The following is a 23,380-nucleotide window of genomic DNA, read 5'->3' as shown; positions in this document are numbered from 1 at the left end:
TTTCATTGCCTGCCCCCAGCAAAATATTTATTATCAGCACATGTGAGTGGTGAGTGCTTTATGGAAAATAGCATATATTGGGACAATGAATGTAGCAGATGAGGCGATCGAGATGTCTACCTACGTGTTTGTTTATTTTTTTATATAACGGCTGATTATTCTGTTTCTGATATTTCAGTTTTGTGACATGTTGCATTAAAATATATCCTGCTTGGAGAATATATAAATATTTGCACTGCGTTGGCCGGGAATCGAACCCGGGTCAACTGCTTGGAAGGCAGCTATGCTCACCACTATACCACCAACACCCTCTGATGTGTGTCCTCTAGGTTCCAGATGTTACAACGCCGAGTGCAGTGGCAATCTTGCACCGGTTCCAATCGTGCATTTGGTGTGGATACCAACATGAAAAGCTGTAGAAATTGTCTTGCAGAGGGTAAAGAACTGGGGATTGAAACCAAGGATAAAGCTGTGCAGAAGAGAAGAAATGGAAAGCAGCAGTACAAATAGTGGAAATGAGCATATGGGCAGCATCGGAAGCAAAGCAGCGAAGAGAAAGGGAGTAAATTCCATGAAATGCATAGGAGATTGATAAAAGCAGAACAAAAAGGGAAGAATGAAATTCAAAGCATGCCCCGAAAAACGTGTGAAGGTCCCACCTGTCATTTATGCTTCTAATTGGGTATCTTTACTTTCAAAGTATAGGGTTGATCCTTTGACGATCACTCTCTTGATTTACAGCAGAGACAGATAGTTGAGAAGTCTTTTCTCACATAGCTAGCACAAGCCTGCGCTTTTCCTTGCTGGCAGGGTGGAAATGACAGATTAGTCCTAGGAAGAAAAATCAAGCAATATTAGCAGAGGATGGTTTCGATCCATCGACCTCTGGGTTATGGGCCCAGCACGCTTCCGCTGCGCCACTCTGCTCCCTTGTGAAAGTGCTCTCTTTATGCAGAGGAGGAGCTTTCAGCGGAGTGGCAAGGGATTGGTGGGGCTCTCTCCTCATTTGCCTAAGCACATCGCAAGGTATGCTGGGTACAGAAAATCTTCATCTTCCCCACTCACAGTCAGTCATAACTGAAAGTGCAGACCCTCTTAGGAATTAGCCGTTTCAGGCCTTTACCAAGACAGCAGCTCTCTGTCCCTGTCCTTTCTCTGTGATCCTAGCACTAGCATACTCAGGATTTGGCTTTACCTGGGAGCCAGAGATCTACCCGGTGAGGGCTTGCCCGGTGTGAGGCTTTTGAGCGTTTGGGAGCGTTCGGGACGTGAGAGGACGCTGGACAGGAAACTATGCCAATTTGAAGTATCCAACCTTCCTGCTGCAGTGAGAGGCTCTTTCCGTGGAAATCTGCCACTTGGAGTCCTCTCAACTTGCCCTCTGATAAAACATTTTTCTGAGCCGCAGTTACATCCGATGGTTACAAGGTGGCGCTGCATTCAGGTGAGAACACAAGTATGCACAAAATCTTGGGGACTTTTGCCAGATTTATCGGTGGATCTTGCCTATTATTTTCAGAGGCTAGATATCGCCTAGAAATGCTTTTTAACATAGGGATGCTGGGGTTATAATTTCTGGTCGGGGCGCAGCCCTTTCATTGCCTGCCCCCAGCAAAATATTTATTATCAGCACATGTGAGTGGTGAGTGCTTTATGGAAAATAGCATATATTGGGACAATGAATGTAGCAGATGAGGCGATCGAGATGTCTACCTACGTGTTTGATTATTTTTTTATATAACGGCTGATTATTCTGTTTCTGATATTTCAGTTTTGTGACATGTTGCATTAAAATATATCCTGCTTGGAGAATATATAAATATTTGCACTGCGTTGGCCGGGAATCGAACCCGGGTCAACTGCTTGGAAGGCAGCTATGCTCACCACTATACCACCAACGCCCTCTGATGTGTGTCCTCTAGGTTCCAGATGTTACAACGCCGAGTGCAGTGGCAATCTTGCACCGGTTCCAATCGTGCATTTGGTGTGGATACCAACATGAAAAGCTGTAGAAATTGTCTTGCAGTGGGTAAAGAACTGGGGATTGAAACCAAGGATAAAGCTGTGCAGAAGAGAAGAAATGGAAAGCAGCAGTACAAATAGTGGAAATGAGCATATGGGCAGCATCGGAAGCAAAGCAGCGAAGAGAAAGGGAGTAAATTCCATGAAATGCATAGGAGATTGATAAAAGCAGAACAAAAAGGGAAGAATTAAATTCAAAGCATGCCCCGAAAAACGTGTGAAGGTCCCACCTGTCATTTATGCTTCTAATTGGGTATCTTTACTTTCAAAGTATAGTTTTGATCCTTTGACGATCACTCTCTTGATTTACAGCAGAGACAGATAGTTGAGAAGTCTTTTCTCACATAGCTAGCACAAGCCTGCGCTTTTCCTTGCTGGCAGGGTGGAAATGACAGATTAGTCCTAGGAAGAAAAATCAAGCAATATTAGCAGAGGATGGTTTCGATCCATCGACCTCTGGGTTATGGGCCCAGCACGCTTCCGCTGCGCCACTCTGCTCCCTTGTGAAAGTGCTCTCTTTATGCAGAGGAGGAGCTTTCAGCGGAGTGGCAAGGGATTGGTGGGGCTCTCTCCTCATTTGCCTAAGCACATCGCAAGGTATGCTGGGTACAGAAAATCTTCATCTTCCCCACTCACAGTCAGTCATAACTGAAAGTGCAGACCCTCTTAGGAATTAGCCGTTTCAGGCCTTTACCAAGACAGCAGCTCTCTGTCCCTGTCCTTTCTCTGTGATCCTAGCACTAGCATACTCAGGATTTGGCTTTACCTGGGAGCCAGAGATCTACCCGGTGAGGGCGAGGCTTTTGAGCGTTTGGGAGCGTTCGGGACGTGAGAGGACGCTGGACAGGAAACTATGCCAATTTGAAGTATCCAACCTTCCTGCTGCAGTGAGAGGCTCTTTCCGTGGAAATCTGCCACTTGGAGTCCTCTCAACTTGCCCTCTGATAAAACATTTTTCTGAGCCGCAGTTACATCCGATGGTTACAAGGTGGCGCTGCATTCAGGTGAGAACACAAGTATGCACAAAATCTTGGGGACTTTTGCCAGATTTATCGGTGGATCTTGCCTATTATTTTCAGAGGCTAGATATCGCCTAGAAATGCTTTTTAACATAGGGATGCTGGGGTTATAATTTCTGGTCGGGGCGCAGCCCTTTCATTGCCTGCCCCCAGCAAAATATTTATTATCAGCACATGTGAGTGGTGAGTGCTTTATGGAAAATAGCATATATTGGGACAATGAATGTAGCAGATGAGGCGATCGAGATGTCTACCTACGTGTTTGATTATTTTTTTATATAACGGCTGATTATTCTGTTTCTGATATTTCAGTTTTGTGACATGTTGCATTAAAATATATCCTGCTTGGAGAATATATAAATATTTGCACTGCGTTGGCCGGGAATCGAACCCGGGTCAACTGCTTGGAAGGCAGCTATGCTCACCACTATACCACCAACGCCCTCTGATGTGTGTCCTCTAGGTTCCAGATGTTACAACGCCGAGTGCAGTGGCAATCTTGCACCGGTTCCAATCGTGCATTTGGTGTGGATACCAACATGAAAAGCTGTAGAAATTGTCTTGCAGTGGGTAAAGAACTGGGGATTGAAACCAAGGATAAAGCTGTGCAGAAGAGAAGAAATGGAAAGCAGCAGTACAAATAGTGGAAATGAGCATATGGGCAGCATCGGAAGCAAAGCAGCGAAGAGAAAGGGAGTAAATTCCATGAAATGCATAGGAGATTGATAAAAGCAGAACAAAAAGGGAAGAATTAAATTCAAAGCATGCCCCGAAAAACGTGTGAAGGTCCCACCTGTCATTTATGCTTCTAATTGGGTATCTTTACTTTCAAAGTATAGGGTTGATCCTTTGACGATCACTCTCTTGATTTACAGCAGAGACAGATAGTTGAGAAGTCTTTTCTCACATAGCTAGCACAAGCCTGCGCTTTTCCTTGCTGGCAGGGTGGAAATGACAGATTAGTCCTAGGAAGAAAAATCAAGCAATATTAGCAGAGGATGGTTTCGATCCATCGACCTCTGGGTTATGGGCCCAGCACGCTTCCGCTGCGCCACTCTGCTCCCTTGTGAAAGTGCTCTCTTTATGCAGAGGAGGAGCTTTCAGCGGAGTGGCAAGGGATTGGTGGGGCTCTCTCCTCATTTGCCTAAGCACATCGCAAGGTATGCTGGGTACAGAAAATCTTCATCTTCCCCACTCACAGTCAGTCATAACTGAAAGTGCAGACCCTCTTAGGAATTAGCCGTTTCAGGCCTTTACCAAGACAGCAGCTCTCTGTCCCTGTCCTTTCTCTGTGATCCTAGCACTAGCATACTCAGGATTTGGCTTTACCTGGGAGCCAGAGATCTACCCGGTGAGGGCTTGCCCGGTGTGAGGCTTTTGAGCGTTTGGGAGCGTTCGGGACGTGAGAGGACGCTGGACAGGAAACTATGCCATTTTGAAGTATCCAACCTTCCTGCTGCAGCGAGAGGCTCTTTCCGTGGAAATCTGCCACTTGGAGTCATCTCAACTTGCCCTCTGATAAAACATTTTTCTGAGTCGCAGTTACATCCGATGGTTACAAGGTGGCGCTGCATTCAGGTGAGAGCACAAGTATGCACAAAATCTTGGGGACTTTTGCCAGATTTATCGGTGGATCTTGCCTATTATTTTCAGAGGCTAGATATCGCCTAGAAATGCTTTTTAAAATAGGGATGCTGGGGTTATAATGTCTGGTCGGGGCTCAGCCCTTTCATTGCCTGCCCCCAGCAAAATATTTATTATCAGCACATGTGAGTGGTGAGTGCTTTATGGAAAATAGCATATATTGGGACAATGAATGTAGCAGATGAGGCGATCGAGATGTCTACCTACGTGTTTGTTTATTTTTTTATATAACGGCTGATTATTCTGTTTCTGATATTTCAGTTTTGTGACATGTTGCATTAAAATATATCCTGCTTGGAGAATATATAAATATTTGCACTGCGTTGGCCGGGAATCGAACCCGGGTCAACTGCTTGGAAGGCAGCTATGCTCACCACTATACCACCAACACCCTCTGATGTGTGTCCTCTAGGTTCCAGATGTTACAACGCCGAGTGCAGTGGCAATCTTGCACCGGTTCCAATCGTGCATTTGGTGTGGATACCAACATGAAAAGCTGTAGAAATTGTCTTGCAGAGGGTAAAGAACTGGGGATTGAAACCAAGGATAAAGCTGTGCAGAAGAGAAGAAATGGAAAGCAGCAGTACAAATAGTGGAAATGAGCATATGGGCAGCATCGGAAGCAAAGCAGCGAAGAGAAAGGGAGTAAATTCCATGAAATGCATAGGAGATTGATAAAAGCAGAACAAAAAGGGAAGAATGAAATTCAAAGCATGCCCCGAAAAACGTGTGAAGGTCCCACCTGTCATTTATGCTTCTAATTGGGTATCTTTACTTTCAAAGTATAGGGTTGATCCTTTGACGATCACTCTCTTGATTTACAGCAGAGACAGATAGTTGAGAAGTCTTTTCTCACATAGCTAGCACAAGCCTGCGCTTTTCCTTGCTGGCAGGGTGGAAATGACAGATTAGTCCTAGGAAGAAAAATCAAGCAATATTAGCAGAGGATGGTTTCGATCCATCGACCTCTGGGTTATGGGCCCAGCACGCTTCCGCTGCGCCACTCTGCTCCCTTGTGAAAGTGCTCTCTTTATGCAGAGGAGGAGCTTTCAGCGGAGTGGCAAGGGATTGGTGGGGCTCTCTCCTCATTTGCCTAAGCACATCGCAAGGTATGCTGGGTACAGAAAATCTTCATCTTCCCCACTCACAGTCAGTCATAACTGAAAGTGCAGACCCTCTTAGGAATTAGCCGTTTCAGGCCTTTACCAAGACAGCAGCTCTCTGTCCCTGTCCTTTCTCTGGGATCCTAGCACTAGCATACTCAGGATTTGGCTTTACCTGGGAGCCAGAGATCTACCCGGTGAGGGCTTGCCCGGTGTGAGGCTTTTGAGCGTTTGGGAGCGTTCGGGACGTGAGAGGACGCTGGACAGGAAACTATGCCAATTTGAAGTATCCAACCTTCCTGCTGCAGTGAGAGGCTCTTTCCGTGGAAATCTGCCACTTGGAGTCCTCTCAACTTGCCCTCTGATAAAACATTTTTCTGAGCCGCAGTTACATCCGATGGTTACAAGGTGGCGCTGCATTCAGGTGAGAACACAAGTATGCACAAAATCTTGGGGACTTTTGCCAGATTTATCGGTGGATCTTGCCTATTATTTTCAGAGGCTAGATATCGCCTAGAAATGCTTTTTAACATAGGGATGCTGGGGTTATAATTTCTGGTCGGGGCGCAGCCCTTTCATTGCCTGCCCCCAGCAAAATATTTATTATCAGCACATGTGAGTGGTGAGTGCTTTATGGAAAATAGCATATATTGGGACAATGAATGTAGCAGATGAGGCGATCGAGATGTCTACCTACGTGTTTGATTATTTTTTTATATAACGGCTGATTATTCTGTTTCTGATATTTCAGTTTTGTGACATGTTGCATTAAAATATATCCTGCTTGGAGAATATATAAATATTTGCACTGCGTTGGCCGGGAATCGAACCCGGGTCAACTGCTTGGAAGGCAGCTATGCTCACCACTATACCACCAACGCCCTCTGATGTGTGTCCTCTAGGTTCCAGATGTTACAACGCCGAGTGCAGTGGCAATCTTGCACCGGTTCCAATCGTGCATTTGGTGTGGATACCAACATGAAAAGCTGTAGAAATTGTCTTGCAGTGGCTAAAGAACTGGGGATTGAAACCAAGGATAAAGCTGTGCAGAAGAGAAGAAATGGAAAGCAGCAGTACAAATAGTGGAAATGAGCATATGGGCAGCATCGGAAGCAAAGCAGCGAAGAGAAAGGGAGTAAATTCCATGAAATGCATAGGAGATTGATAAAAGCAGAACAAAAAGGGAAGAATTAAATTCAAAGCATGCCCCGAAAAACGTGTGAAGGTCCCACCTGTCATTTATGCTTCTAATTGGGTATCTTTACTTTCAAAGTATAGTTTTGATCCTTTGACGATCACTCTCTTGATTTACAGCAGAGACAGATAGTTGAGAAGTCTTTTCTCACATAGCTAGCACAAGCCTGCGCTTTTCCTTGCTGGCAGGGTGGAAATGACAGATTAGTCCTAGGAAGAAAAATCAAGCAATATTAGCAGAGGATGGTTTCGATCCATCGACCTCTGGGTTATGGGCCCAGCACGCTTCCGCTGCGCCACTCTGCTCCCTTGTGAAAGTGCTCTCTTTATGCAGAGGAGGAGCTTTCAGCGGAGTGGCAAGGGATTGGTGGGGCTCTCTCCTCATTTGCCTAAGCACATCGCAAGGTATGCTGGGTACAGAAAATCTTCATCTTCCCCACTCACAGTCAGTCATAACTGAAAGTGCAGACCCTCTTAGGAATTAGCCGTTTCAGGCCTTTACCAAGACAGCAGCTCTCTGTCCCTGTCCTTTCTCTGTGATCCTAGCACTAGCATACTCAGGATTTGGCTTTACCTGGGAGCCAGAGATCTACCCGGTGAGGGCTTGCCCGGTGTGAGGCTTTTGAGCGTTTGGGAGCGTTCGGGACGTGAGAGGACGCTGGACAGGAAACTATGCCAATTTGAAGTATCCAACCTTCCTGCTGCAGTGAGAGGCTCTTTCCGTGGAAATCTGCCACTTGGAGTCCTCTCAACTTGCCCTCTGATAAAACATTTTTCTGAGCCGCAGTTACATCCGATGGTTACAAGGTGGCGCTGCATTCAGGTGAGAACACAAGTATGCACAAAATCTTGGGGACTTTTGCCAGATTTATCGGTGGATCTTGCCTATTATTTTCAGAGGCTAGATATCGCCTAGAAATGCTTTTTAACATAGGGATGCTGGGGTTATAATTTCTGGTCGGGGCGCAGCCCTTTCATTGCCTGCCCCCAGCAAAATATTTATTATCAGCACATGTGAGTGGTGAGTGCTTTATGGAAAATAGCATATATTGGGACAATGAATGTAGCAGATGAGGCGATCGAGATGTCTACCTACGTGTTTGATTATTTTTTTATATAACGGCTGATTATTCTGTTTCTGATATTTCAGTTTTGTGACATGTTGCATTAAAATATATCCTGCTTGGAGAATATATAAATATTTGCACTGCGTTGGCCGGGAATCGAACCCGGGTCAACTGCTTGGAAGGCAGCTATGCTCACCACTATACCACCAACGCCCTCTGATGTGTGTCCTCTAGGTTCCAGATGTTACAACGCCGAGTGCAGTGGCAATCTTGCACCGGTTCCAATCGTGCATTTGGTGTGGATACCAACATGAAAAGCTGTAGAAATTGTCTTGCAGTGGGTAAAGAACTGGGGATTGAAACCAAGGATAAAGCTGTGCAGAAGAGAAGAAATGGAAAGCAGCAGTACAAATAGTGGAAATGAGCATATGGGCAGCATCGGAAGCAAAGCAGCGAAGAGAAAGGGAGTAAATTCCATGAAATGCATAGGAGATTGATAAAAGCAGAACAAAAAGGGAAGAATTAAATTCAAAGCATGCCCCGAAAAACGTGTGAAGGTCCCACCTGTCATTTATGCTTCTAATTGGGTATCTTTACTTTCAAAGTATAGTTTTGATCCTTTGACGATCACTCTCTTGATTTACAGCAGAGACAGATAGTTGAGAAGTCTTTTCTCACATAGCTAGCACAAGCCTGCGCTTTTCCTTGCTGGCAGGGTGGAAATGACAGATTAGTCCTAGGAAGAAAAATCAAGCAATATTAGCAGAGGATGGTTTCGATCCATCGACCTCTGGGTTATGGGCCCAGCACGCTTCCGCTGCGCCACTCTGCTCCCTTGTGAAAGTGCTCTCTTTATGCAGAGGAGGAGCTTTCAGCGGAGTGGCAAGGGATTGGTGGGGCTCTCTCCTCATTTGCCTAAGCACATCGCAAGGTATGCTGGGTACAGAAAATCTTCATCTTCCCCACTCACAGTCAGTCATAACTGAAAGTGCAGACCCTCTTAGGAATTAGCCGTTTCAGGCCTTTACCAAGACAGCAGCTCTCTGTCCCTGTCCTTTCTCTGTGATCCTAGCACTAGCATACTCAGGATTTGGCTTTACCTGGGAGCCAGAGATCTACCCGGTGAGGGCTTGCCCGGTGTGAGGCTTTTGAGCGTTTGGGAGCGTTCGGGACGTGAGAGGACGCTGGACAGGAAACTATGCCAATTTGAAGTATCCAACCTTCCTGCTGCAGCGAGAGGCTCTTTCCGTGGAAATCTGCCACTTGGAGTCATCTCAACTTGCCCTCTGATAAAACATTTTTCTGAGTCGCAGTTACATCCGATGGTTACAAGGTGGCGCTGCATTCAGGTGAGAGCACAAGTATGCACAAAATCTTGGGGACTTTTGCCAGATTTATCGGTGGATCTTGCCTATTATTTTCAGAGGCTAGATATCGCCTAGAAATGCTTTTTAAAATAGGGATGCTGGGGTTATAATGTCTGGTCGGGGCTCAGCCCTTTCATTGCCTGCCCCCAGCAAAATATTTATTATCAGCACATGTGAGTGGTGAGTGCTTTATGGAAAATAGCATATATTGGGACAATGAATGTAGCAGATGAGGCGATCGAGATGTCTACCTACGTGTTTGTTTATTTTTTTATATAACGGCTGATTATTCTGTTTCTGATATTTCAGTTTTGTGACATGTTGCATTAAAATATATCCTGCTTGGAGAATATATAAATATTTGCACTGCGTTGGCCGGGAATCGAACCCGGGTCAACTGCTTGGAAGGCAGCTATGCTCACCACTATACCACCAACACCCTCTGATGTGTGTCCTCTAGGTTCCAGATGTTACAACGCCGAGTGCAGTGGCAATCTTGCACCGGTTCCAATCGTGCATTTGGTGTGGATACCAACATGAAAAGCTGTAGAAATTGTCTTGCAGAGGGTAAAGAACTGGGGATTGAAACCAAGGATAAAGCTGTGCAGAAGAGAAGAAATGGAAAGCAGCAGTACAAATAGTGGAAATGAGCATATGGGCAGCATCGGAAGCAAAGCAGCGAAGAGAAAGGGAGTAAATTCCATGAAATGCATAGGAGATTGATAAAAGCAGAACAAAAAGGGAAGAATGAAATTCAAAGCATGCCCCGAAAAACGTGTGAAGGTCCCACCTGTCATTTATGCTTCTAATTGGGTATCTTTACTTTCAAAGTATAGGGTTGATCCTTTGACGATCACTCTCTTGATTTACAGCAGAGACAGATAGTTGAGAAGTCTTTTCTCACATAGCTAGCACAAGCCTGCGCTTTTCCTTGCTGGCAGGGTGGAAATGACAGATTAGTCCTAGGAAGAAAAATCAAGCAATATTAGCAGAGGATGGTTTCGATCCATCGACCTCTGGGTTATGGGCCCAGCACGCTTCCGCTGCGCCACTCTGCTCCCTTGTGAAAGTGCTCTCTTTATGCAGAGGAGGAGCTTTCAGCGGAGTGGCAAGGGATTGGTGGGGCTCTCTCCTCATTTGCCTAAGCACATCGCAAGGTATGCTGGGTACAGAAAATCTTCATCTTCCCCACTCACAGTCAGTCATAACTGAAAGTGCAGACCCTCTTAGGAATTAGCCGTTTCAGGCCTTTACCAAGACAGCAGCTCTCTGTCCCTGTCCTTTCTCTGTGATCCTAGCACTAGCATACTCAGGATTTGGCTTTACCTGGGAGCCAGAGATCTACCCGGTGAGGGCTTGCCCGGTGTGAGGCTTTTGAGCGTTTGGGAGCGTTCGGGACGTGAGAGGACGCTGGACAGGAAACTATGCCAATTTGAAGTATCCAACCTTCCTGCTGCAGTGAGAGGCTCTTTCCGTGGAAATCTGCCACTTGGAGTCCTCTCAACTTGCCCTCTGATAAAACATTTTTCTGAGCCGCAGTTACATCCGATGGTTACAAGGTGGCGCTGCATTCAGGTGAGAACACAAGTATGCACAAAATCTTGGGGACTTTTGCCAGATTTATCGGTGGATCTTGCCTATTATTTTCAGAGGCTAGATATCGCCTAGAAATGCTTTTTAACATAGGGATGCTGGGGTTATAATTTCTGGTCGGGGCGCAGCCCTTTCATTGCCTGCCCCCAGCAAAATATTTATTATCAGCACATGTGAGTGGTGAGTGCTTTATGGAAAATAGCATATATTGGGACAATGAATGTAGCAGATGAGGCGATCGAGATGTCTACCTACGTGTTTGATTATTTTTTTATATAACGGCTGATTATTCTGTTTCTGATATTTCAGTTTTGTGACATGTTGCATTAAAATATATCCTGCTTGGAGAATATATAAATATTTGCACTGCGTTGGCCGGGAATCGAACCCGGGTCAACTGCTTGGAAGGCAGCTATGCTCACCACTATACCACCAACGCCCTCTGATGTGTGTCCTCTAGGTTCCAGATGTTACAACGCCGAGTGCAGTGGCAATCTTGCACCGGTTCCAATCGTGCATTTGGTGTGGATACCAACATGAAAAGCTGTAGAAATTGTCTTGCAGTGGGTAAAGAACTGGGGATTGAAACCAAGGATAAAGCTGTGCAGAAGAGAAGAAATGGAAAGCAGCAGTACAAATAGTGGAAATGAGCATATGGGCAGCATCGGAAGCAAAGCAGCGAAGAGAAAGGGAGTAAATTCCATGAAATGCATAGGAGATTGATAAAAGCAGAACAAAAAGGGAAGAATTAAATTCAAAGCATGCCCCGAAAAACGTGTGAAGGTCCCACCTGTCATTTATGCTTCTAATTGGGTATCTTTACTTTCAAAGTATAGTTTTGATCCTTTGACGATCACTCTCTTGATTTACAGCAGAGACAGATAGTTGAGAAGTCTTTTCTCACATAGCTAGCACAAGCCTGCGCTTTTCCTTGCTGGCAGGGTGGAAATGACAGATTAGTCCTAGGAAGAAAAATCAAGCAATATTAGCAGAGGATGGTTTCGATCCATCGACCTCTGGGTTATGGGCCCAGCACGCTTCCGCTGCGCCACTCTGCTCCCTTGTGAAAGTGCTCTCTTTATGCAGAGGAGGAGCTTTCAGCGGAGTGGCAAGGGATTGGTGGGGCTCTCTCCTCATTTGCCTAAGCACATCGCAAGGTATGCTGGGTACAGAAAATCTTCATCTTCCCCACTCACAGTCAGTCATAACTGAAAGTGCAGACCCTCTTAGGAATTAGCCGTTTCAGGCCTTTACCAAGACAGCAGCTCTCTGTCCCTGTCCTTTCTCTGTGATCCTAGCACTAGCATACTCAGGATTTGGCTTTACCTGGGAGCCAGAGATCTACCCGGTGAGGGCGAGGCTTTTGAGCGTTTGGGAGCGTTCGGGACGTGAGAGGACGCTGGACAGGAAACTATGCCAATTTGAAGTATCCAACCTTCCTGCTGCAGTGAGAGGCTCTTTCCGTGGAAATCTGCCACTTGGAGTCCTCTCAACTTGCCCTCTGATAAAACATTTTTCTGAGCCGCAGTTACATCCGATGGTTACAAGGTGGCGCTGCATTCAGGTGAGAACACAAGTATGCACAAAATCTTGGGGACTTTTGCCAGATTTATCGGTGGATCTTGCCTATTATTTTCAGAGGCTAGATATCGCCTAGAAATGCTTTTTAACATAGGGATGCTGGGGTTATAATTTCTGGTCGGGGCGCAGCCCTTTCATTGCCTGCTCCCAGCAAAATATTTATTATCAGCACATGTGAGTGGTGAGTGCTTTATGGAAAATAGCATATATTGGGACAATGAATGTAGCAGATGAGGCGATCGAGATGTCTACCTACGTGTTTGATTATTTTTTTATATAACGGCTGATTATTCTGTTTCTGATATTTCAGTTTTGTGACATGTTGCATTAAAATATATCCTGCTTGGAGAATATATAAATATTTGCACTGCGTTGGCCGGGAATCGAACCCGGGTCAACTGCTTGGAAGGCAGCTATGCTCACCACTATACCACCAACGCCCTCTGATGTGTGTCCTCTAGGTTCCAGATGTTACAACGCCGAGTGCAGTGGCAATCTTGCACCGGTTCCAATCGTGCATTTGGTGTGGATACCAACATGAAAAGCTGTAGAAATTGTCTTGCAGTGGGTAAAGAACTGGGGATTGAAACCAAGGATAAAGCTGTGCAGAAGAGAAGAAATGGAAAGCAGCAGTACAAATAGTGGAAATGAGCATATGGGCAGCATCGGAAGCAAAGCAGCGAAGAGAAAGGGAGTAAATTCCATGAAATGCATAGGAGATTGATAAAAGCAGAACAAAAAGGGAAGAATTAAATTCAAAGCATGCCCCGAAAAACGTGTGAAGGTCCCACCTGTCATTTATGCTTCTAATTGGGTATCTTTACTTTCAAAGTATAGTTTTGATCCTTTGACGATCACTCTCTTGATTTACAGCAGAGACAGATAGTTGAGAAGTCTTTTCTCACATAGCTAGCACAAGCCTGCGCTTTTCCTTGCTGGCAGGGTGGAAATGACAGATTAGTCCTAGGAAGAAAAATCAAGCAATATTAGCAGAGGATGGTTTCGATCCATCGACCTCTGGGTTATGGGCCCAGCACGCTTCCGCTGCGCCACTCTGCTCCCTTGTGAAAGTGCTCTCTTTATGCAGAGGAGGAGCTTTCAGCGGAGTGGCAAGGGATTGGTGGGGCTCTCTCCTCATTTGCCTAAGCACATCGCAAGGTATGCTGGGTACAGAAAATCTTCATCTTCCCCACTCACAGTCAGTCATAACTGAAAGTGCAGACCCTCTTAGGAATTAGCCGTTTCAGGCCTTTACCAAGACAGCAGCTCTCTGTCCCTGTCCTTTCTCTGTGATCCTAGCACTAGCATACTCAGGATTTGGCTTTACCTGGGAGCCAGAGATCTACCCGGTGAGGGCTTGCCCGGTGTGAGGCTTTTGAGCGTTTGGGAGCGTTCGGGACGTGAGAGGACGCTGGACAGGAAACTATGCCAATTTGAAGTATCCAACCTTCCTGCTGCAGCGAGAGGCTCTTTCCGTGGAAATCTGCCACTTGGAGTCATCTCAACTTGCCCTCTGATAAAACATTTTTCTGAGTCGCAGTTACATCCGATGGTTACAAGGTGGCGCTGCATTCAGGTGAGAGCACAAGTATGCACAAAATCTTGGGGACTTTTGCCAGATTTATCGGTGGATCTTGCCTATTATTTTCAGAGGCTAGATATCGCCTAGAAATGCTTTTTAAAATAGGGATGCTGGGGTTATAATGTCTGGTCGGGGCTCAGCCCTTTCATTGCCTGCCCCCAGCAAAATATTTATTATCAGCACATGTGAGTGGTGAGTGCTTTATGGAAAATAGCATATATTGGGACAATGAATGTAGCAGATGAGGCGATCGAGATGTCTACCTACGTGTTTGTTTATTTTTTTATATAACGGCTGATTATTCTGTTTCTGATATTTCAGTTTTGTGACATGTTGCATTAAAATATATCCTGCTTGGAGAATATATAAATATTTGCACTGCGTTGGCCGGGAATCGAACCCGGGTCAACTGCTTGGAAGGCAGCTATGCTCACCACTATACCACCAACACCCTCTGATGTGTGTCCTCTAGGTTCCAGATGTTACAACGCCGAGTGCAGTGGCAATCTTGCACCGGTTCCAATCGTGCATTTGGTGTGGATACCAACATGAAAAGCTGTAGAAATTGTCTTGCAGAGGGTAAAGAACTGGGGATTGAAACCAAGGATAAAGCTGTGCAGAAGAGAAGAAATGGAAAGCAGCAGTACAAATAGTGGAAATGAGCATATGGGCAGCATCGGAAGCAAAGCAGCGAAGAGAAAGGGAGTAAATTCCATGAAATGCATAGGAGATTGATAAAAGCAGAACAAAAAGGGAAGAATGAAATTCAAAGCATGCCCCGAAAAACGTGTGAAGGTCCCACCTGTCATTTATGCTTCTAATTGGGTATCTTTACTTTCAAAGTATAGGGTTGATCCTTTGACGATCACTCTCTTGATTTACAGCAGAGACAGATAGTTGAGAAGTCTTTTCTCACATAGCTAGCACAAGCCTGCGCTTTTCCTTGCTGGCAGGGTGGAAATGACAGATTAGTCCTAGGAAGAAAAATCAAGCAATATTAGCAGAGGATGGTTTCGATCCATCGACCTCTGGGTTATGGGCCCAGCACGCTTCCGCTGCGCCACTCTGCTCCCTTGTGAAAGTGCTCTCTTTATGCAGAGGAGGAGCTTTCAGCGGAGTGGCAAGGGATTGGTGGGGCTCTCTCCTCATTTGCCTAAGCACATCGCAAGGTATGCTGGGTACAGAAAATCTTCATCTTCCCCACTCACAGTCAGTCATAACTGAAAGTGCAGACCCTCTTAGGAATTAGCCGTTTCAGGCCTTTACCAAGACAGCAGCTCTCTGTCCCTGTCCTTTCTCTGTGATCCTAGCACTAGCATACTCAGGATTTGGCTTTACCTGGGAGCCAGAGATCTACCCGGTGAGGGCTTGCCCGGTGTGAGGCTTTTGAGCGTTTGGGAGCGTTCGGGACGTGAGAGGACGCTGGACAGGAAACTATGCCAATTTGAAGTATCCAACCTTCCTGCTGCAGTGAGAGGCTCTTTCCGTGGAAATCTGCCACTTGGAGTCCTCTCAACTTGCCCTCTGATAAAACATTTTTCTGAGCCGCAGTTACATCCGATGGTTACAAGGTGGCGCTGCATTCAGGTGAGAACACAAGTATGCACAAAATCTTGGGGACTTTTGCCAGATTTATCGGTGGATCTTGCCTATTATTTTCAGAGGCTATATATCGCCTAGAAATGCTTTTTAACATAGGGATGCTGGGGTTATAATTTCTGGTCGGGGCGCAGCCCTTTCATTGCCTGCCCCCAGCAAAATATTTATTATCAGCACATGTGAGTGGTGAGTGCTTTATGGAAAATAGCATATATTGGGACAATGAATGTAGCAGATGAGGCGATCGAGATGTCTACCTACGTGTTTGATTATTTTTTTATATAACGGCTGATTATTCTGTTTCTGATATTTCAGTTTTGTGACATGTTGCATTAAAATATATCCTGCTTGGAGAATATATAAATATTTGCACTGCGTTGGCCGGGAATCGAACCCGGGTCAACTGCTTGGAAGGCAGCTATGCTCACCACTATACCACCAACGCCCTCTGATGTGTGTCCTCTAGGTTCCAGATGTTACAACGCCGAGTGCAGTGGCAATCTTGCACCGGTTCCAATCGTGCATTTGGTGTGGATACCAACATGAAAAGCTGTAGAAATTGTCTTGCAGTGGGTAAAGAACTGGGGATTGAAACCAAGGATAAAGCTGTGCAGAAGAGAAGAAATGGAAAGCAGCAGTACAAATAGTGGAAATGAGCATATGGGCAGCATCGGAAGCAAAGCAGCGAAGAGAAAGGGAGTAAATTCCATGAAATGCATAGGAGATTGATAAAAGCAGAACAAAAAGGGAAGAATTAAATTCAAAGCATGCCCCGAAAAACGTGTGAAGGTCCCACCTGTCATTTATGCTTCTAATTGGGTATCTTTACTTTCAAAGTATAGTTTTGATCCTTTGACGATCACTCTCTTGATTTACAGCAGAGACAGATAGTTGAGAAGTCTTTTCTCACATAGCTAGCACAAGCCTGCGCTTTTCCTTGCTGGCAGGGTGGAAATGACAGATTAGTCCTAGGAAGAAAAATCAAGCAATATTAGCAGAGGATGGTTTCGATCCATCGACCTCTGGGTTATGGGCCCAGCACGCTTCCGCTGCGCCACTCTGCTCCCTTGTGAAAGTGCTCTCTTTATGCAGAGGAGGAGCTTTCAGCGGAGTGGCAAGGGATTGGTGGGGCTCTCTCCTCATTTGCCTAAGCACATCGCAAGGTATGCTGGGTACAGAAAATCTTCATCTTCCCCACTCACAGTCAGTCATAACTGAAAGTGCAGACCCTCTTAGGAATTAGCCGTTTCAGGCCTTTACCAAGACAGCAGCTCTCTGTCCCTGTCCTTTCTCTGTGATCCTAGCACTAGCATACTCAGGATTTGGCTTTACCTGGGAGCCAGAGATCTACCCGGTGAGGGCGAGGCTTTTGAGCGTTTGGGAGCGTTCGGGACGTGAGAGGACGCTGGACAGGAAACTATGCCAATTTGAAGTATCCAACCTTCCTGCTGCAGTGAGAGGCTCTTTCCGTGGAAATCTGCCACTTGGAGTCCTCTCAACTTGCCCTCTGATAAAACATTTTTCTGAGCCGCAGTTACATCCGATGGTTACAAGGTGGCGCTGCATTCAGGTGAGAACACAAGTATGCACAAAATCTTGGGGACTTTTGCCAGATTTATCGGTGGATCTTGCCTATTATTTTCAGAGGCTAGATATCGCCTAGAAATGCTTTTTAACATAGGGATGCTGGGGTTATAATTTCTGGTCGGGGCGCAGCCCTTTCATTGCCTGCCCCCAGCAAAATATTTATTATCAGCACATGTGAGTGGTGAGTGCTTTATGGAAAATAGCATATATTGGGACAATGAATGTAGCAGATGAGGCGATCGAGATGTCTACCTACGTGTTTGATTATTTTTTTATATAACGGCTGATTATTCTGTTTCTGATATTTCAGTTTTGTGACATGTTGCATTAAAATATATCCTGCTTGGAGAATATATAAATATTTGCACTGCGTTGGCCGGGAATCGAACCCGGGTCAACTGCTTGGAAGGCAGCTATGCTCACCACTATACCACCAACGCCCTCTGATGTGTGTCCTCTAGGTTCCAGATGTTACAACGCCGAGTGCAGTGGCAATCTTGCACCGGTTCCAATCGTGCATTTGGTGTGGATACCAACATGAAAAGCTGTAGAAATTGTCTTGCAGTGGGTAAAGAACTGGGGATTGAAACCAAGGATAAAGCTGTGCAGAAGAGAAGAAATGGAAAGCAGCAGTACAAATAGTGGAAATGAGCATATGGGCAGCATCGGAAGCAAAGCAGCGAAGAGAAAGGGAGTAAATTCCATGAAATGCATAGGAGATTGATAAAAGCAGAACAAAAAGGGAAGAATTAAATTCAAAGCATGCCCCGAAAAACGTGTGAAGGTCCCACCTGTCATTTATGCTTCTAATTGGGTATCTTTACTTTCAAAGTATAGGGTTGATCCTTTGACGATCACTCTCTTGATTTACAGCAGAGACAGATAGTTGAGAAGTCTTTTCTCACATAGCTAGCACAAGCCTGCGCTTTTCCTTGCTGGCAGGGTGGAAATGACAGATTAGTCCTAGGAAGAAAAATCAAGCAATATTAGCAGAGGATGGTTTCGATCCATCGACCTCTGGGTTATGGGCCCAGCACGCTTCCGCTGCGCCACTCTGCTCCCTTGTGAAAGTGCTCTCTTTATGCAGAGGAGGAGCTTTCAGCGGAGTGGCAAGGGATTGGTGGGGCTCTCTCCTCATTTGCCTAAGCACATCGCAAGGTATGCTGGGTACAGAAAATCTTCATCTTCCCCACTCACAGTCAGTCATAACTGAAAGTGCAGACCCTCTTAGGAATTAGCCGTTTCAGGCCTTTACCAAGACAGCAGCTCTCTGTCCCTGTCCTTTCTCTGTGATCCTAGCACTAGCATACTCAGGATTTGGCTTTACCTGGGAGCCAGAGATCTACCCGGTGAGGGCTTGCCCGGTGTGAGGCTTTTGAGCGTTTGGGAGCGTTCGGGACGTGAGAGGACGCTGGACAGGAAACTATGCCATTTTGAAGTATCCAACCTTCCTGCTGCAGCGAGAGGCTCTTTCCGTGGAAATCTGCCACTTGGAGTCATCTCAACTTGCCCTCTGATAAAACATTTTTCTGAGTCGCAGTTACATCCGATGGTTACAAGGTGGCGCTGCATTCAGGTGAGAGCACAAGTATGCACAAAATCTTGGGGACTTTTGCCAGATTTATCGGTGGATCTTGCCTATTATTTTCAGAGGCTAGATATCGCCTAGAAATGCTTTTTAAAATAGGGATGCTGGGGTTATAATGTCTGGTCGGGGCTCAGCCCTTTCATTGCCTGCCCCCAGCAAAATATTTATTATCAGCACATGTGAGTGGTGAGTGCTTTATGGAAAATAGCATATATTGGGACAATGAATGTAGCAGATGAGGCGATCGAGATGTCTACCTACGTGTTTGTTTATTTTTTTATATAACGGCTGATTATTCTGTTTCTGATATTTCAGTTTTGTGACATGTTGCATTAAAATATATCCTGCTTGGAGAATATATAAATATTTGCACTGCGTTGGCCGGGAATCGAACCCGGGTCAACTGCTTGGAAGGCAGCTATGCTCACCACTATACCACCAACACCCTCTGATGTGTGTCCTCTAGGTTCCAGATGTTACAACGCCGAGTGCAGTGGCAATCTTGCACCGGTTCCAATCGTGCATTTGGTGTGGATACCAACATGAAAAGCTGTAGAAATTGTCTTGCAGAGGGTAAAGAACTGGGGATTGAAACCAAGGATAAAGCTGTGCAGAAGAGAAGAAATGGAAAGCAGCAGTACAAATAGTGGAAATGAGCATATGGGCAGCATCGGAAGCAAAGCAGCGAAGAGAAAGGGAGTAAATTCCATGAAATGCATAGGAGATTGATAAAAGCAGAACAAAAAGGGAAGAATGAAATTCAAAGCATGCCCCGAAAAACGTGTGAAGGTCCCACCTGTCATTTATGCTTCTAATTGGGTATCTTTACTTTCAAAGTATAGGGTTGATCCTTTGACGATCACTCTCTTGATTTACAGCAGAGACAGATAGTTGAGAAGTCTTTTCTCACATAGCTAGCACAAGCCTGCGCTTTTCCTTGCTGGCAGGGTGGAAATGACAGATTAGTCCTAGGAAGAAAAATCAAGCAATATTAGCAGAGGATGGTTTCGATCCATCGACCTCTGGGTTATGGGCCCAGCACGCTTCCGCTGCGCCACTCTGCTCCCTTGTGAAAGTGCTCTCTTTATGCAGAGGAGGAGCTTTCAGCGGAGTGGCAAGGGATTGGTGGGGCTCTCTCCTCATTTGCCTAAGCACATCGCAAGGTATGCTGGGTACAGAAAATCTTCATCTTCCCCACTCACAGTCAGTCATAACTGAAAGTGCAGACCCTCTTAGGAATTAGCCGTTTCAGGCCTTTACCAAGACAGCAGCTCTCTGTCCCTGTCCTTTCTCTGGGATCCTAGCACTAGCATACTCAGGATTTGGCTTTACCTGGGAGCCAGAGATCTACCCGGTGAGGGCTTGCCCGGTGTGAGGCTTTTGAGCGTTTGGGAGCGTTCGGGACGTGAGAGGACGCTGGACAGGAAACTATGCCAATTTGAAGTATCCAACCTTCCTGCTGCAGTGAGAGGCTCTTTCCGTGGAAATCTGCCACTTGGAGTCCTCTCAACTTGCCCTCTGATAAAACATTTTTCTGAGCCGCAGTTACATCCGATGGTTACAAGGTGGCGCTGCATTCAGGTGAGAACACAAGTATGCACAAAATCTTGGGGACTTTTGCCAGATTTATCGGTGGATCTTGCCTATTATTTTCAGAGGCTAGATATCGCCTAGAAATGCTTTTTAACATAGGGATGCTGGGGTTATAATTTCTGGTCGGGGCGCAGCCCTTTCATTGCCTGCTCCCAGCAAAATATTTATTATCAGCACATGTGAGTGGTGAGTGCTTTATGGAAAATAGCATATATTGGGACAATGAATGTAGCAGATGAGGCGATCGAGATGTCTACCTACGTGTTTGATTATTTTTTTATATAACGGCTGATTATTCTGTTTCTGATATTTCAGTTTTGTGACATGTTGCATTAAAATATATCCTGCTTGGAGAATATATAAATATTTGCACTGCGTTGGCCGGGAATCGAACCCGGGTCAACTGCTTGGAAGGCAGCTATGCTCACCACTATACCACCAACGCCCTCTGATGTGTGTCCTCTAGGTTCCAGATGTTACAACGCCGAGTGCAGTGGCAATCTTGCACCGGTTCCAATCGTGCATTTGGTGTGGATACCAACATGAAAAGCTGTAGAAATTGTCTTGCAGTGGCTAAAGAACTGGGGATTGAAACCAAGGATAAAGCTGTGCAGAAGAGAAGAAATGGAAAGCAGCAGTACAAATAGTGGAAATGAGCATATGGGCAGCATCGGAAGCAAAGCAGCGAAGAGAAAGGGAGTAAATTCCATGAAATGCATAGGAGATTGATAAAAGCAGAACAAAAAGGGAAGAATTAAATTCAAAGCATGCCCCGAAAAACGTGTGAAGGTCCCACCTGTCATTTATGCTTCTAATTGGGTATCTTTACTTTCAAAGTATAGTTTTGATCCTTTGACGATCACTCTCTTGATTTACAGCAGAGACAGATAGTTGAGAAGTCTTTTCTCACATAGCTAGCACAAGCCTGCGCTTTTCCTTGCTGGCAGGGTGGAAATGACAGATTAGTCCTAGGAAGAAAAATCAAGCAATATTAGCAGAGGATGGTTTCGATCCATCGACCTCTGGGTTATGGGCCCAGCACGCTTCCGCTGCGCCACTCTGCTCCCTTGTGAAAGTGCTCTCTTTATGCAGAGGAGGAGCTTTCAGCGGAGTGGCAAGGGATTGGTGGGGCTCTCTCCTCATTTGCCTAAGCACATCGCAAGGTATGCTGGGTACAGAAAATCTTCATCTTCCCCACTCACAGTCAGTCATAACTGAAAGTGCAGACCCTCTTAGGAATTAGCCGTTTCAGGCCTTTACCAAGACAGCAGCTCTCTGTCCCTGTCCTTTCTCTGTGATCCTAGCACTAGCATACTCAGGATTTGGCTTTACCTGGGAGCCAGAGATCTACCCGGTGAGGGCTTGCCCGGTGTGAGGCTTTTGAGCGTTTGGGAGCGTTCGGGACGTGAGAGGACGCTGGACAGGAAACTATGCCAATTTGAAGTATCCAACCTTCCTGCTGCAGCGAGAGGCTCTTTCCGTGGAAATCTGCCACTTGGAGTCATCTCAACTTGCCCTCTGATAAAACATTTTTCTGAGTCGCAGTTACATCCGATGGTTACAAGGTGGCGCTGCATTCAGGTGAGAGCACAAGTATGCACAAAATCTTGGGGACTTTTGCCAGATTTATCGGTGGATCTTGCCTATTATTTTCAGAGGCTAGATATCGCCTAGAAATGCTTTTTAAAATAGGGATGCTGGGGTTATAATGTCTGGTCGGGGCTCAGCCCTTTCATTGCCTGCCCCCAGCAAAATATTTATTATCAGCACATGTGAGTGGTGAGTGCTTTATGGAAAATAGCATATATTGGGACAATGAATGTAGCAGATGAGGCGATCGAGATGTCTACCTACGTGTTTGTTTATTTTTTTATATAACGGCTGATTATTCTGTTTCTGATATTTCAGTTTTGTGACATGTTGCATTAAAATATATCCTGCTTGGAGAATATATAAATATTTGCACTGCGTTGGCCGGGAATCGAACCCGGGTCAACTGCTTGGAAGGCAGCTATGCTCACCACTATACCACCAACACCCTCTGATGTGTGTCCTCTAGGTTCCAGATGTTACAACGCCGAGTGCAGTGGCAATCTTGCACCGGTTCCAATCGTGCATTTGGTGTGGATACCAACATGAAAAGCTGTAGAAATTGTCTTGCAGAGGGTAAAGAACTGGGGATTGAAACCAAGGATAAAGCTGTGCAGAAGAGAAGAAATGGAAAGCAGCAGTACAAATAGTGGAAATGAGCATATGGGCAGCATCGGAAGCAAAGCAGCGAAGAGAAAGGGAGTAAATTCCATGAAATGCATAGGAGATTGATAAAAGCAGAACAAAAAGGGAAGAATGAAATTCAAAGCATGCCCCGAAAAACGTGTGAAGGTCCCACCTGTCATTTATGCTTCTAATTGGGTATCTTTACTTTCAAAGTATAGGGTTGATCCTTTGACGATCACTCTCTTGATTTACAGCAGAGACAGATAGTTGAGAAGTCTTTTCTCACATAGCTAGCACAAGCCTGCGCTTTTCCTTGCTGGCAGGGTGGAAATGACAGATTAGTCCTAGGAAGAAAAATCAAGCAATATTAGCAGAGGATGGTTTCGATCCATCGACCTCTGGGTTATGGGCCCAGCACGCTTCCGCTGCGCCACTCTGCTCCCTTGTGAAAGTGCTCTCTTTATGCAGAGGAGGAGCTTTCAGCGGAGTGGCAAGGGATTGGTGGGGCTCTCTCCTCATTTGCCTAAGCACATCGCAAGGTATGCTGGGTACAGAAAATCTTCATCTTCCCCACTCACAGTCAGTCATAACTGAAAGTGCAGACCCTCTTAGGAATTAGCCGTT

At 45.6% G+C, this 23,380-nt stretch overlaps 15 non-coding genes across 15 annotated transcripts; all 15 read right to left on the bottom strand.

Moving 5' to 3' along the window:
* Window positions 1-236: 236 nt before the first annotated feature.
* Window positions 237-308, bottom strand: TRNAG-UCC (transfer RNA glycine (anticodon UCC)). The gene has a single exon. It is a non-coding gene; the product is annotated as a tRNA-Gly (tRNA).
* Window positions 309-1,829: 1,521 nt separating this feature from the next.
* On the bottom strand, window positions 1,830-1,901 carry TRNAG-UCC (transfer RNA glycine (anticodon UCC)). The gene has a single exon. It is a non-coding gene; the product is annotated as a tRNA-Gly (tRNA).
* A 1,510-nt stretch (window positions 1,902-3,411) lies between these two features.
* On the bottom strand, window positions 3,412-3,483 carry TRNAG-UCC (transfer RNA glycine (anticodon UCC)). Its single transcript has one exon. It is a non-coding gene; the product is annotated as a tRNA-Gly (tRNA).
* Window positions 3,484-5,004: 1,521 nt separating this feature from the next.
* Window positions 5,005-5,076, bottom strand: TRNAG-UCC (transfer RNA glycine (anticodon UCC)). Its single transcript has one exon. It is a non-coding gene; the product is annotated as a tRNA-Gly (tRNA).
* A 1,521-nt stretch (window positions 5,077-6,597) lies between these two features.
* Window positions 6,598-6,669, bottom strand: TRNAG-UCC (transfer RNA glycine (anticodon UCC)). Its single transcript has one exon. It is a non-coding gene; the product is annotated as a tRNA-Gly (tRNA).
* Window positions 6,670-8,190: 1,521 nt separating this feature from the next.
* TRNAG-UCC (transfer RNA glycine (anticodon UCC)) lies at window positions 8,191-8,262 on the bottom strand. Its single transcript has one exon. It is a non-coding gene; the product is annotated as a tRNA-Gly (tRNA).
* Window positions 8,263-9,783: 1,521 nt separating this feature from the next.
* TRNAG-UCC (transfer RNA glycine (anticodon UCC)) lies at window positions 9,784-9,855 on the bottom strand. The gene has a single exon. It is a non-coding gene; the product is annotated as a tRNA-Gly (tRNA).
* A 1,521-nt stretch (window positions 9,856-11,376) lies between these two features.
* On the bottom strand, window positions 11,377-11,448 carry TRNAG-UCC (transfer RNA glycine (anticodon UCC)). The gene has a single exon. It is a non-coding gene; the product is annotated as a tRNA-Gly (tRNA).
* A 1,510-nt stretch (window positions 11,449-12,958) lies between these two features.
* Window positions 12,959-13,030, bottom strand: TRNAG-UCC (transfer RNA glycine (anticodon UCC)). The gene has a single exon. It is a non-coding gene; the product is annotated as a tRNA-Gly (tRNA).
* Window positions 13,031-14,551: 1,521 nt separating this feature from the next.
* Window positions 14,552-14,623, bottom strand: TRNAG-UCC (transfer RNA glycine (anticodon UCC)). Its single transcript has one exon. It is a non-coding gene; the product is annotated as a tRNA-Gly (tRNA).
* A 1,521-nt stretch (window positions 14,624-16,144) lies between these two features.
* TRNAG-UCC (transfer RNA glycine (anticodon UCC)) lies at window positions 16,145-16,216 on the bottom strand. The gene has a single exon. It is a non-coding gene; the product is annotated as a tRNA-Gly (tRNA).
* Window positions 16,217-17,726: 1,510 nt separating this feature from the next.
* TRNAG-UCC (transfer RNA glycine (anticodon UCC)) lies at window positions 17,727-17,798 on the bottom strand. Its single transcript has one exon. It is a non-coding gene; the product is annotated as a tRNA-Gly (tRNA).
* A 1,521-nt stretch (window positions 17,799-19,319) lies between these two features.
* TRNAG-UCC (transfer RNA glycine (anticodon UCC)) lies at window positions 19,320-19,391 on the bottom strand. Its single transcript has one exon. It is a non-coding gene; the product is annotated as a tRNA-Gly (tRNA).
* A 1,521-nt stretch (window positions 19,392-20,912) lies between these two features.
* TRNAG-UCC (transfer RNA glycine (anticodon UCC)) lies at window positions 20,913-20,984 on the bottom strand. The gene has a single exon. It is a non-coding gene; the product is annotated as a tRNA-Gly (tRNA).
* Window positions 20,985-22,505: 1,521 nt separating this feature from the next.
* TRNAG-UCC (transfer RNA glycine (anticodon UCC)) lies at window positions 22,506-22,577 on the bottom strand. Its single transcript has one exon. It is a non-coding gene; the product is annotated as a tRNA-Gly (tRNA).
* Between the last annotated feature and the right edge of the window lie 803 nt (window positions 22,578-23,380).

This window comes from Triturus cristatus, chromosome 11, assembly GCF_964204655.1.
Source record: "Triturus cristatus chromosome 11, aTriCri1.1, whole genome shotgun sequence".
NCBI classification, from domain to species: Eukaryota; Metazoa; Chordata; class Amphibia; order Caudata; family Salamandridae; genus Triturus; species Triturus cristatus.
Note: the sequence above shows the minus strand (reverse complement) of the source record. Positions and strands in the feature narration are given on the sequence as shown.